Source organism: Giraffa tippelskirchi, chromosome 10 (assembly GCF_054371585.1).
Source record: "Giraffa tippelskirchi isolate mGirTip1 chromosome 10, T2T-mGirTip1v1.2.pri, whole genome shotgun sequence".
Classification (NCBI taxonomy): Eukaryota; Metazoa; Chordata; class Mammalia; order Artiodactyla; family Giraffidae; genus Giraffa; species Giraffa tippelskirchi.
In genome coordinates, this window is record NC_137284.1 from 46,062,585 (window position 1) to 46,078,221 (window position 15,637).

Sequence of the window (15,637 nt, forward strand, 5' to 3'; positions counted from 1 at the left end):
TTCCTCAAAAAGTTAAAAATAGAACTACCATACATTGTGTAAGTTACGGGTATTTACACAAAGAGAATGAAATACTAATTCAAAAAGATATAGGTACCCTTAAGGCCATTGCAGCAATATTTACAGTAGCTAAGATATGGAAGCAACCTAAGTGCCCATCAATAGATGAATGGCTAAAGAAGATGTGGTTTATGTATGTATATATACACACACATATATATATATATACATATTTATATATAATGGAATATTAACCATAAAAAGAAAGAAATCTTGCCATTTGCAACAACATGGATGAACCAAGAGGGTATTATGCTAAGTGAAATAGATCAGACAGAAAAAGACAAATACTGTATGATTTCATTTATATGTGGAATCTAAAAAACAAAACAAATGAACAAACATAACAAAACAGAAACAAAGTTATAAATACAGACAAACAGGTAGTTGCCAAAGGGGAGGGATAAAGGGAAAGGAAAGAAACAGGTGAGGGAGATTAAGATGTACAAACTTCCATTTGCAAAATAAATGAGCCACAGATATTAAATGTGTAGTGTGGGAAATACAGTCAATAAATGTGTAATATCTTTGTATAGTGACATATTGTAACTATATGTTGATATATATAACTATCACCACCAGACATCATGGTGATCATTTTGAAATGTACAGAAATATTAAATTACCATGTTGTGTAACAGGAACTAATGATACATCATTGTAGGTCAATTATACTTCAAAAACAAACAAACTCTGATTTTGTGGTTACTAGGGGTGAGGTACAGGGAAAGGAGGAATTGGGTGGAGGTAGTCAAAAGGCACAAACTTCCAGCTATAAGATAAGTAAGTACCAGGGATGTTATGTGCCATGTGATACATATAATTAACATTGCTGTATGTTATGTATGAAAATTGTCAAAAGAGCAAATCCTGTGTTCTCATCACAAAGGAGAATACATTTTTTTCTGTTTCTTTAATTTTGTATCTATATGAGTGTTCACCAAAATTATTGCGATATTCGGTAGGAATGTAAATTGATATAGCCACTATGGAAAACAACATGGAGTCTCCTTAAAAGACTAAAAATAGAACTACCATATGACCCAGCAATCCCCCTATTGGATGTATACCCAGTGAAAGCCATAATTCAAAAGGATACATGCTCCCCAATGATGTATACCCAGAGAAAATCATAGCATAAAAGGACACATGCTCCCCAATTTACAATAGCCAGGACATGGAAGCGACCTAAGTGTCCATCACCGAGGAATGAGTGAAGAAGATTTGGGTGACTTCCTTGGTGCTCCTATGGCTAAGAAGCTGCCTTGCAATGCAAAGGACGAAGGTTCGATCCCTGGTGGGGAAGCTAAGATCCCACATGCCATGGAGCAGCTAAGCCCACATGCTGCAACCAGTAAGCTCAGGCACCACAAGAATGTTGTGGCACTGCACTTGCCACAATCAAGAGCCACCACAGCCAAATAATAAAAAAAAATATTTTCTTTAAAAAGAAGATGTGGTACATATACACAATGAAATATTACTCAGCCACAAAAAATAATGAAATTGGGTCATTTGTAGAGATGTGGATGAATCTAGAGAGTGTCACACAGAATGAGGTAAGTCAGAAAGAGAAAAAAAATATCATATATTAACATGTATATGTGGGATATCATAAAAGGTATAGATGAACTTATTTGCAAAGCATAAATAGAGACATAGGGAACGAATGTATGGATACCAAGGAGGAAACGGGTGGGTGTGAGGAATAGGGACACTGGGATTGACACAGATACTCTACTGATTGTTGTTGCTCAGTTTCTCAATCATGTTTGACTCTTTGCAGACCCCATGGACATGGATACTATATACAAAATAGATAACTGATGGGAACATACTGTATAGCACAGGGAACTCTACTTATGCACTGTGGTGACTCAAGTGGGAGGAAAGTCCGAAAGGGATGGGATTTATGTATATGTATTGCTGATTCATACATGCAGTAGAAACTTACACAACATTGTAAAGCAACTATATACTAATAAAATCAATAATAAATAAATTTATTGTGATAATCATTTCCTGATGTATATAAGTCAAATCATTATACTGTACACCTTATACAGTGCTATAACTTATGCAGTGCTATATGTCAACTATATATCTCAGCAAAACTAGAAGAAAAAATTGGATTGGCAAGTGCAGAAAGATGCAGAGAGTAGTGTTTTTTTAAAAATTCTGATCATCCATTATATTCACTTGTGGAAGCGTGAAAGGGTTAGTTGCTCAGTCGTTTCTGACTCTTTGCGACCCCATGGTCTATAGCCCACCAGGCACCTCTGTCCATGGAATTCTGTAGGCAAGAGTACTGGAGTGGATAGCCGTTTCCCTTCTCCAAGGGATCTTCCTGACCCAGAGAATGAATCCAGGTCTCCCACATTGCAGGCAGATTCTTTACCATCTGAACCATCTGGAAAGCCCCTTATAATCACCTCTGGTGCTTCAACAAATGCAGATAGTCTGGGCTCCCATGTCCGAAGATTCTGACTTTAGTATCTGTAAAGTGGAGCCAAGAATTTATGTTTTTAAAGTCCCAAAAGTGAGGCAGGGTTGAGAGCTGTTGGATCTAAAGTAATTAATATATTGGATGAAATTTATTTTATAGCCACTGAGAAAATGTCAAAACATATCCTGAGTATAAAACTCTTAATCACCATTGATGGTAAATGAATGTTTATGTCTTCCTCAAATTCATAATCCCTGAGGTGAGGGTATTTGGAAATGGGCCTTTGGGAGATGATTGGCTCATGGGGGTGGAGCTCTCATGAGAGGGATTAGTACCCTGAAAGAAGAGGCCCCAGAGAGCTCCTTTGCCGCCCTTCCACAGTGTGAGGACACAGCAGAAAAACAGGCATCTGTGAGCAGAAGAGGAACTTCACCAGATAACAAATCTGCTGGCACCTTTATCTTGGACCCTCCAGCCTCCAGAACTGTGAGAAATAAATGTCTGTCACTTATAAGCCACCTAATCTATGGTTATTCAGAGCATCCTGAATGGACTGCAGTGTACTGCCATGGCCATGAAAAGAGAAAAGAGAAAACTTTGGTCTGAACCCAGAGACAGTTCTAACCATTCATTATGGGGCCAGTCTCCATTGCTCTTCTGTCTCTTACTGCACAAAGAAAGAAGGGTTTCAAGAGGTGAACACCATGGGGAACCCAACTCCATCACTTACTAGCGGTAGGATCTCAGGCATAATAGTTTAACTGCCTGCTCCTCAAATGCCTCAGCTATAAAATGGGGATGACATCTAGCCAAGGTATCTCATAAGGTTGTTATGAGAGTTAAATGAATACTCTAAAACCTTGATACTCGAAGTATGCTCCATGGACCAGCAGTATCAGAGTCACCTGAAAGTTTCCTTGAAAAGTAGAATCTCAGAACCACTGAATAAGAATCTGCCTTTTAAGAAGACATCCCTCCCCACCATCCACCCAGTGATTCCTATACAAAGTTTGCAAAACACTGCTTTATGGCACTAAAAAAATTGTAGGGAAGTGTTATAAGGTAAAATAATCCTCGTCCTTTAGAATCCTACAGTCTCATTGGAAAGGAGCAAGCCTTTTGTTAAACATAAACAGTTAGAGATGGAGACAAAGCCAACAAAATCAGGTGTTAAATCATGTCCACAGCTTTCCATTCAAAAACAACAGCAGCAGTAACAACATTATTTGACATTCTCTCTAGCTCTGATTATAATAATCAGTGCTCTCCAAATGTCTTCACAATCAAAAAACAAACAGTGATAATCTTTATACATCACAGTTATTGTGATAAAGGATAAGGACTGTTCAAAACCAGAGTCCATTGTACACAGCCTCTGAGACTTAAATGAGCGAACAATCACTAGCACAGCTTGTGAAAATGCAGATTCTGAGATGAAGGCTGAAATGCAGCAGCTCCCAAAAGATACTGCTTGTTCATGGACCATTATTTGAGGCATAAGAGTTGGGGGTTCAGGCCCCCCTCCCCCAGGCCCTGTACCAGCAGCCCGGAGGGCCAGGGAGGAATAAATATCTTAGGACATCTCAATACATCTGCAGCACAATGATTGTGAATTGCCATCCTCACTCACGTTGAGTGAACTCATCATTTATATTGGGACCAGTGTTGTTTCTGCCCCAGGGACATCTTTAGTGCCTGATGCACATAGGATGAGGGTAGATGGGGAGACACCTGCTTCTGTGTATATACATAGCACCACTTTGTGTTGAGGCATATGTCAGCCAATACCACTTGCTGACAAGCTGGTGATTATACACGGTCCTGCAAGCAAGGAAACCTGTCAAAGTAAGCCTTTCTGAGTCTCCGGAACTGTGTAGTTCTGTTTCTTTGCATGTCTTTCCTTGGAGCAGAATGATGTGAGCTCACAGAGTCCAGGAGCTATACAGTGTTCTCTCTCTGGGACCTGCTTTATGAATAGATGTTTAACAGCTATAGTCAGCTCGTCTTTCCATGAACCTCCCAGAGAATTGAGTTTGTGGCATTTTGCCTTGGTATAACATTCCTACACCCAGATTCTTGGAACTACATGTCTGATGGGCCAGGTAGTCCTAAACCACTTCCTTCTACCTGGACCCATGATATAATACTTTGGTGGGGAATTTATCCACAAGAAAAGAATATACTTAGTAGACATGTCCAAGAAAGCCTGAGCAAGCTCAACATAACTGTATTTTTATTGGAGAAATAAGAAATCACCAGGGGAAAATGAATAAATCTGACTGCATAATGCATTTTAAAATTTTCTTTTGAGAAAACACCAAAAACAAGGTTGAAAGACAAATGAAAAACTGAGGAAAATATTGGCAATTTAAACAAAGGTTGAATACACAGAGAACAAATCAATAAGGGAAATAATCAAAACAGAAAGGTAAACAAAGAACTTAAGCTGGGGATCCACACAAATAATGCATGTACAAATGATCAATAAGTCTATGCATGAAAACATGCAAATAAACCCAAAATGCAAATGAAAAGAAAATATTTTGCCTAAAATATTATTAAAGATGATAAGTACTGACAAAATCCCTTTTGGTGAGTGTTGGTCAATAGCACTGTCATGTACTCTGCTGATGGGAATATAAATTGTCAAATGTGTCAAATATGTCTTTAAAATTCATAACCTGGGAGTCAGCAATCTCCCTGTTAGAAATCTACCTGGAGATCGTTGCTCTGGACAATGAATATTCATTCATTCAACAGATTTGTATTGAGCCCTGATAGGTGCCAGGCATTAGATCAGAAGTTAGGGGTACACTGAGAACAAAACAAGTACAATGCTTGCCTTTACAGAAGATACATTATAGTCATGGGAGACAAGCGACAAATAAGTTGTGTGTGTGGGTGTGTGGGTGTGTGTGTGCAGGCATATGCATACGCAGTGATGATGGTAAGGACAATAAAGCAGAGCGAGGGCAATAGAAAACAGAATACGTTGTTCCCAACAGGGTGACTAGGAAAGCCTCACTCATAAAGAGACACTGAGCAGGGATTTGAAGGAAGCAGGAAAGCAGGGCCCAGGACACGTGCAGAAAGACGATTCCAGGCAGAGGGTGGGGTCTGGGAGGCAACCAGTGACACTGAGCTGAGTGTGGGGTAGGTAAAGTGGTGGAAGCCAAGGGGATTGTGTTCTGAGACCACACAGGACCTTGTCAGTCACTATAAAGCCATTGCATCTGGCCGTCAATGAAGCAGTCAGCATTGGAGGGCTTTGAGCGGAGCATTGGTGGTGGACGACTGGAGTTTATAAAGATTCTCTGGGGGCTGGTGGAGAAAAGGCTGGAAGTGGGCACGAGCCTGAGCAGGAAGACTGCTTGGGGTGAGGTTACAGTAATCTAGGTGGGAACTAATGGGGGAGGGGGACATGAAGTGGTTGAGTGCTAGATATGTTTTGAAGGTAGAGCCAACAGGATTTCCCGAAGAGCAGATGTGAGTCATAAGAAAAATAAAGGAATCAAGGATGACTGAGATTTGGGGCTGAGAAGTTTAATATTTACTGAGGTGAGGAAGCTTGTAGGAGGAGGATAAAGTGAGGTCAGAGAAACCAAGGCTTTCAACTTGTCAGGTTTGAGATGTCTATTAAATGTCAAAGTAGAACTGTCAGGAAGGCACTTGCCTATGAATCTGGAGTTCAGGAGGAAGTCTGGGCATACATATAGTATTTAGTCCTGAGACCAAATGAGAGAGAAGAGGTTTAAGATCCGGATACTGGGGTGCTCCAAAATTTAGAGATCAGGAAGACGAGGAGAAACAAGCAAAGGGGACTACAGCCAGTGAAATAGGAGAAAACCCAAGAAAGTGATTTCCTGGAAGGCAGGTGAAGAAAAAGAAAAGAAAAAGAAAAAGGAAAAGAAAAAGAAAAGAATGGCCAATATGTCAAATGCTGCAAGAAAGATGAAGGATAACCATTGAATTTGACATCATGACAGTCATAGTGACCTTGACAAGAGCTGTTTGTGGAGGACTGTGAGTGAAAACCTGATTGGAGAGAAAGTGAGTCTGACAAGTCTAAACAATTCTTTCAAGAATTTTAGGTGTCTGGGGGGAACAAAGAAAATGGGCTACTTCTGGAGGTGGAGTGAGATTGAAGAAGATTTGTTTTTTTTTAAGATGGGAGCGATTATCTGGTATGTTTGCTAAAGAAACAGTATAGCAGAAAGGAAAAAATGACAAAGGAATTTAGGAAGATGAGATGGGATCCAGTTAACAAAAAGAAGGGGGTGCTTTGGAGAGAAGCAAACACAAAGAATTTGCTACAAAATTGTTTTAATGGAAAAAACTGAAACTTAATGAAAAGTTTATCAGTAGGAACTGGATAAGTGATTTAAGGGGTCTAAGTACAATAAAATAAAACACAATCATTAAAATTGATAGTAAATATTCTGTATTTACATGATAATGTACACATGTAGCTGCACGGATCCATAAAAAAATTCATAAAACAAAATAAAAACAATACCGTGGGAGCCTAACTAAATACAGTTAAAAATGCTTTATCTAGACAATAAGATTTGAAGGCAGTTTCTGCTTTCTCCCTTAGATAGTCTCTTGATTTTTTTTTTTTTTTATGGTGAATATACATAATTTGTTTAAAGGTATTTTCTCCACTTACAGTGGCTAGCAGAGGACAGTGAAGCCCTCTTAGAGGCTTTGAACGGCAATTTACCGCTTAATTTCAGGCCCTTTGGAGACTCCCCCCCTTTTTCCCCACCGACCCGCTCCTTCACAAACAGTTCAAACTCGGTATCTGTCACTTATTATTTACTTGCTTTTGAGCAACATATTTAACAAGCACGTCTCTTCACTTGTCGTGATCTTAAAAATGTGCCTCAGAAGGCCGTTGTGAGGATCACAGAAAGTGTTGTAGGTGAAATGCCTAGTAAGGTGCCTGGTCTATAACAGGCACTAAACACCAAACTAGTATGACCCGGATGCTCCCTGTTTGCGGCCCTAGGGCAAGTCCAGCTCGCGGCACACACACCGAGAGGAGGGGGAGGACGGGCTCTTACCAGCAGCAGTGGCGCTGTCTTTGCTTTTTCCTATTTCTGGTGACCTTGGTCCCTCTTCTCTTGTCTTATGGGGTTTGGGTGGGGGTCGGAGGGTGGAGGGGATGTGAAACAAAAAAGTCCCCACAGCGTCTCAATGGCCCGCACGCATTTTAAATTTGACCAGTCTGCCCTCTAGCGGTACACATGATAATTTCCACCCCTTTCCCCCCAAGTGGAGTTGAAACAGGAAACACCCATAAAGGCATAAAGGACGCCATCTGAGGTGTCGCCTCACCTCTCACTACTGGTCCTGCCGCCGCCATGTAAAGAGAGAAAAGTGACTAAAAGTAGCCCCATCGCTCATTTCCTTGTGTTAAGACTTTGAAGGTCCTTCTGAAAATGCACACCTGTGTCTTTGCCCGGGAGGAGTGGTCTGCCTGAGAATCCTTTAGCTTGAAAGAAGCCAGCCTGAGGAATGAGACTCAGAAGGATGAGGTTAGGAAATTCCATGGAAAGTAAGCCCAAAAATGAGCCATGAAGGCGTACCCCGGCTGTTCCAAATGTAAAGAACAGAAGACAAGACGTGTAATACAGGCACGAGCGTTCCCATCTGTAGCATGGGCATGATGCTTATAATTCTGCTGTCAGCAAAACGCTTGCTAAACCACAGATGATGTAATAGTTTTGTTATTTTAAGTCTCCCTGGACATGGCATGTTGGAACTGGTGTTGAAGGTGAAAATGGCGTATGTACGTAAAAAGACACTTTTCTTTTGACCTGGGCTGGATGACATCAGGGCATGAATTATGAAGTCATCAGGCTCTTTAGTAAAAGCTGCAGAGAGAGCGCAGAATGCGTAGACACCTACTGGAAGGTTTGAGGGAAGTCCCAGCTGTGAAGTTCTAACAGTGAAGTCACAGGAACAAAGGTGGGAGGGGAGGGAGAGGAAAGGTGGGGGGAAGAGCACAGACATTTGAAATCTGGGAAAGGCTGTTGGAGATGAGACAACTCACAGAAATAGGACAGAGGCTCTTCCTTTTTTAAAGACTTTTTGATGTGGACCATTTAAAAAGTCTTTATTGAATTTGTTACAATACTGCTTCTGTTTTGTTTTGGCCCCAAAGAATGTGGGATCTTAGTTCCTCAACCAGGAATTGAACCCACACCCCCTGCTGCTGCTGCTGCTGCTGCTAAGTCACTTCAGTCATGTCTGACTCTGTGCGACCCCATAGACGGCAGCCCACCAGGCTCCGCCGTCCCTGAGATTCTCCAGGCAAGAATACTGGAGTGGGTTGCCAGTTCCTTCTCCAGTGCATGAAAGGGAAAAGTGAAAGTGAAGTTGCATCTTGTATTTCTTTATTCTCATGGTCTAAATCCCCTGGAGAAGGGCATGGCAATCCACTCCAGTGTTCTTGCCTAGAGAACCCCATGGACAGAGGCACCTGGTGGGCTACAGTCCATAGGGTCGCAAAGAGTCAGACACGACTGAAGTGACTTACACAAATACAAGAAAGAACGTGGTCATAGCAGGTGTTCATTAAATGTTGAGTTAATGCATATAACAGGGTAACACAATCGTCTCATGAAATAATAGTTAACCTGTGTGACATCACTCTAGGCATAACGTTTCACAGGTAGGAGAAAACCAGGGGAGAAGACTTCATGAATGAGATAGGACATGAGCTAGAACAGGAAGACGTGGTCAAGTATGAAAAGCACTTGCTACAACACTGCCGGGAGTGATGCGACGTGCCAAGCACGTTCTAAGGGCTTTACCCCGGGAGCCCATTTAATCCTCACTACAGCCTCAAGGGCAATTGCTGACCCATACCCCAAGCAGTCTGGCCTCAGGGTCTGCTCTCCTCCCCACCATGCTGGGGACTTGCATAAGCCCCAACTCAGAGACAAGAAGGATTACAGCACATTGTGGTCCAGTGGAAGGATGACATGAAATAATGCTGGATGGATAAAAGCACCAACATCATAATAATCACATTTGCACAGTAACACTAAATTGGTGGTTTGCAAAGTGCTATCAGATGCATCATTTTGTTCAACACTGACACAGTCCTGTGAGTTTGACATGGTGGATATTATTATTCCAATTTTACAAGGTAAAAAAAAAAACAAGGCTCAAAGTGATCAGTGATAAACTGAAATCCTGAGCTCTGCTCTCTTTAGTGCCATATTTTGGAGGTTCTGGAAAGCTAGTAAGAGACATTAGCGTTGATGTATTCTGTAAAGAGAACCACTGTAGGTTTCAAGCAGGGCAAGAATGCTTATAGAGGACTGTTTGTCTAAAAGATTGTCCCATGTCACCACTTTCTAGAATGCTGAGGAAAAAAACAAGTCCAAATATACAGAGACTAAAGCAAGCATAAATTTATTCTCTCATCTGTGCTTGGCAATATTATAGAATTGCAGAATTCCCTTCAATATGTCTGTTTCACCACATTACAAGCATTTAAATAAAATATTTTACCCCATCAACACACAGTGACACCATATGCATTGTATTATCATACACTGCTCCCTTTAAAATTGCTAGACTATCTTAGATTCCCACCTGTCTTCTTCCCAGTGCCAAAGATTTGTAGCTGGAGTTCCTCCTCTCTGGAAAGCATAGAGTGCTTACTATATATGTTGGGTCTCTGGGGTAGCAGACACATCAATTGTATCCTCAGGAGTCAATGTTTCCTTCTTTCTGCTAATTCTTTCTGCTAATTTGAGCCTCAAGAAACCCACAGACTTCTGATGGCTGCCTCACTAGTTCACCAGTTATGTGGCGGCCCCATTTTTGGCTCAGACAGAGCTCTGGCTGGGAATGAAAGCGTGTAAAGAACAAGCAGGCTGTTGCACTTAATGTGAAGTATTGTGAGAGCCTGTTCACACGTCTGCACTGTTTTTTTGAGGGTAGGATCGCGTCTGTCTTGTGCATTTGTTATATCCTCAAGATCTGGTTTATCACTGTATCCTCAGACAAAGTGTTTGGTTGGCACTTAGTAATTGCTCAATTAATAGTCAATGCCGGGGGCGGCGGCCGACAGGGGCTAGGCCGGGCGGGGGGCTGGGGCTGGCGGCGGTGGCAGCGGTGAGAGGAATTACCCAAGGCCCAAGGTAAGAGAAACCTAAGTAAGACGGTAAGTGTTGCGAGAGGGCATCAGAGGGCAGACACACTAAAACTAAAATTACAGAAAACTAGCTAATCTGATCACACGGACCACAGCCTTGTCTATCTCAATGAAACTAAGCCATGCCGTGTGGGGCCACCCAAGACGGATGGGTCATGGTGGAGAGGTCTGACAGATTGTGGTCCACTGGAGAAGGGCATGGCAAACCACTTCAGTATTCTTGCCTTGAGAACCCCATGAACAGCATGAAAAGGCAAAAGGATAGGACACTGAAAGATGAACTCCCCGGGTCAGTAGGTGCCCAATATGCTAATGCAGATCAGTGGAGAAATAACTCCAGAAAGAATGATGGGATGGAGCCAAAGCAAAAACGATACCCAATGTGGATGTGACTGGTGATAGACGCAGAGTCCGATGTGTAAAGAGCAATATTGCATAGGAACCTGGAATGTTAGGTCCATGAATCAAGGCAAACTGGAAGTGGTCAAACAGGAGATGGCAGAGTGAACGTCAACATTCTAGGAATCAGCGAACTAAGATGGACTGGAATGGGTGAATTTAACTCAGATGACCATTATATCTACTACTGGGGGCAAGAATCCCTTAGAAGGAATGGAGTAGCCATCATGGTCAACAAAAGAGTCCGAAATGCAGTACTTGGATGCAATCTCAAAAACGATAGAATGATCTCTGTTCGTTTCCAAGGCAAACCATTCAATATCACGGTAATCCAAGTCTATGCCCCGACCAGTAACGCTGAAGAAGCTGAAGTTGAACGGTTCTATGAAGACCTACAAGACCTCCTAGATCTAACACCCAAAAAAGATGTCCTTTTCATTATAGGGGACAGGAATGCAAAAGTAGGAAGTCAGGAAACACCTGGCGTAACAGGCAAGTTTGGCCTTGGAGTACAGAATGAAGCAGGGCAAAGGCTAATAGAGTTTTGCCACGAGAACGCACTGGTAATAGCAAACACCCTATTCCAACAACACAAGAGAAGACTCTACACGTGGACATCACCAGATGGTCAACACCGAAATCAGATTGATTATATTCTTTGCAGCCAAAGATGGAGAAGTTCTATACAGTCAGCAAAAACAAGACCAGGAGCACACTGTGGCTCAGATCATGAACTGCTTATTGCCAAATTCAGACTTAAATTGAAGAAAGTAGGGAAAACCACTAGACCATTCAGGTATGACCTAGATCAAATCCCTTATGAGTATACAGTGGAAGTGACAAATAGATTTAAGGGACTAGACCTGATAGACAGAGTGCCTGACGAACTATGGACAGAGGTTCGTGACATTGTACAGGAGACAGGGATCAAGAAAATCCCCATGGAAAAGAAATGCAAAAAAGCAAAATGACTGTCTGAGGAGGCCTTACAGATAGCTGGGAAGAGAAGAGAAGTGAAAAGCAAAGGAGAAAAGGAAAGATATTCCCATCTGAATGCAGAGTTCCAAAGAATAGCAAGGAGAGATAAGAAAGCCTTCCTCAGCGATCAGTGCAAAGAAATAGAGGAAAACAAAAGATTGGGAAAGACTAGAGATCTCTTCAAGAAAATTAGAGATACCAAAGGAACATTTCATGCAAAGATAGGCTTGATAAAGGACAGAAATGGTATGGACCTAACAGAAGCAGAAGATATTAAGAAGAGATGGCAAGAATACACAGAAGAACTGTACAAAAAAGATCTTCACGACCCAGATAATCACGATGGTGTGATCACTGACCTAGAGCCAGACATCCTGGAATGTGAAGTCAAGTGGCCCTTGGAAAGCATCACTACGAAAAAAGCTAGTGGAGGTGATGGAATTCCAGTTGAGTATTTCAAATCCTCAAAGGTGATGCTTTGAAAGTGCTGTACTCGATATGCCAGAAAATTTGGAAAACTCAGCAGTGGCCACAGGACGGGAAAAGATCAGTTTTCATTCCAATCTCAAAGAAAGGCAATGCCAAAGAATGCTCAAACTACCGCACAGTTGCACTCATCTCACATGCTAGTAAAGTAATGCTCAAAATTCTCCAAGCCAGGCTTCAGCAATACGTGAACCGTGAACTTCCACATGTTCAAGCTGGTTTTAGAAAAGGCAGAGGAACCAGAGATCAAATTGCCAATATCCGCTGGATCATCGAAAAAGCAAGAGAGTTCCAGAAAAACATCTATTTCTGCTTTATTGACTATGCCAAAGCCTTTGACTGTGTGGATCACAATAAACTGGAAAATTCTGAAAGACATGGGAATACCAGACCATCTGACCTGTCTCTTGAGAAACCTGTATGCAGGTCAGGAAGCAACAGTTAGAACTGGACATGGAACAACAGACTGGTTCCAAATAGGAAAAGGAGTCCGTCAAGGCTGTATATTGTCACCCTGCTTATTTAACTTATATGCAGAGTACATCATGAGAAACGCTGGGCTGGAAGAAACACAAGCTGGAATCAAGATTGCCGGGAGAAATATCAATAACCTCAGATATGCGGATGACACCACCCTTATGGCGGAGAGTGAAGAAGAACTAAAGAGCCTCTTGATGAAGGTGAAGGAGGAGAGTGAAAAGGTTGGCTTAAAGCTCAACGTTCAGAAAACTAAGATCATGGCATCTGGACCCATCACTCCATGGGAAATAGATGGGGAAACAGTGGAAACAGTGTCAGACTTTATTTTTTTGGGCTCCAGAATCACTGCTGATGGTGACTGCAGCCATGAAATTAAAAGACGCTTACTCCTTGGAAGGAAGGTTATGGCCAACCTAGATAGCATATTTAAAAGCAGAGACATTACTTTGCCAACAAAAGTCCGTCTAGTCAAGGCTATGGTTTTTCCAGTGGTCATGTATGGATGTGAGAGTTAGACGGTGAAGAAAGCTGAGCGCCGCAGAATTGATGCTTTTGAGCTGTGGTGTTGGAGAAGACTCTTGAGAGTCCTTTGGACTGCAAGGAGATCCAATCAATCCATCCTAAAAGAGATCAATCCTGGGTGTTCATTGGAAGGTCTGATGTTGAAGCTGCAACTCCAATACTTTGGCCACCTCATGCGAAGGGTTGACTCATTGGAAAAGACCCTAATGCTGGGTAGGATTCGGGGCGGGAGGAGAAGGGGATGACAGAGGATGAGATTGTTGGATGGCATCACCGATCCGATGAACATGGGTTTGGGTAGACTCCGGGAGTTGGTGATGGACAGAGAGGCCTGGCGTGCTGCAATTCATGGGGTCGCAAAGAGTCGGACGCGACTGAGCGACTGAACTGAACTGAATGAAAACAATGAAGCCAAAATGGTTATAACTGAATGATTACTCTCTTGGGGGGCATATGCCTCATGGCATATGGGATCTTAGTTTCCTGACCAGGGATTGAACCATGTCCCCTATGCTGGAAGGCAGAGTCGTCATCACTGGACCACTAGGAAGTCCCTGGACTTCCCTATTTTTTAAGTATATAACTCACAGTCTACACCCTCATTGCTTAATAAATATCAGTGATATTAATAAAAATCATGTTAGCTGAAACATTTAAAAGATGAAACAAAATCAATTCATTTTCCTATTCTCTCCTCTCAATTTTCGCTCTCCTTAAATAAATGGCCCAATTCCTCCCCACTTCCGGATCTACCCACACACATTTTTAAAAAATATTTATAGCTTTTAAAAGCCTTTCCCAGCCCATCTTTCCTCTTCTGCTGGGCACTCTTAATCTCACTTCTGTTAGCAGCTGTAAATTACCCTGAGAGCCTATCACTTGTTAAGCCCCTTTGGTGTTTATGCCAGAGAGAGAGAAAAGCCAGTTGGCAGATGGTCAGATGGAAATACTATTACTTCTGTTCTTGCAATGATTCCCTTTCATCTGGACTTTATACATGAGAATTATTGAGGGTCGTCCCCCACCCCGACTTTAATGCCAATCTCTCATATCGAATGTGGATAAAGATGAAGGGAACTCAGAGCAGTGAAATTGTTCCCCATCAGAGAAACATGCTAAACTGCTCCCATCCTGAATGGCTTCCATTGCACTTTGAGGGGCAGCATTGCATAGTGACCAGTCACACTTGTGTTTTTACTGCCTAGGGAAAATTCTTCTTCTTGATCATTGCTTATTAATGTACATTCCTAGTTGGGTAGCAACACTAGAAACTAAGCCTATACACCTAGAGTTAGGCCAATAGAGTACAAAGGGATCCAATTAAAAACTAAAACCTGAACACCAATAAACACATTTACAAGGTGTTTTTTGTTTGTTTTGGTTTTGTCTCCTGCAGTCTGAAATGAGTGTATTAAAATAAAAGCCACAAAAGATTCAGTTTAGAATATGTTCCGATCCTTGGGTCAATCTCAATAGCAAAGGAGATAGAGAACTGTGATTTGCCTGGTCTGGGTCACATGCCTGCCCCTGTAGCCTGGAGGCCTGGGTCTGAAATAAGAAGAGGAGACAAGGGCGCCTATATATATAATAGCAGCTAATGTATGCCAACAAAGGTCTGTCTAGTCAAGGCTATGGTTTTTCCAGTAGTCATTTATGGATGTGAGAGTTGGACTATAAAGAAGGCTGAGCGCCGAAGAATTGATGCTTTTGAACTGTGGTGTTGGAGAAGACTCTTGAGAGTCCCTTGGACTGCAAGGAGATCCAATCAGTCCATCCTTAAGGAGATCAGTCCTGAATGTTCATTGGAAGGACTGATGTTGAAGTTGAAACTCTTAATACTGTGGCCACCAGATGCGAAGAGCTGACTCATTTGAAAAGACCCTGATGCTGGGAAAGATTGAAGGTGGGAGGAGAAGGGGACAACAGGGGATGAGATGGTTGGATGGCATCACCGACTCAATGGACATGAGTTTGAGTAAACTCCGGGAGTTGGTGATGAATAGGGAGGCTTGGCGTGCTGCAGTCCATGGGGTCACAAAGAGTCAGACACGACTGAGTGACTGAACTGGATGATTCATGACTTTGAGTCT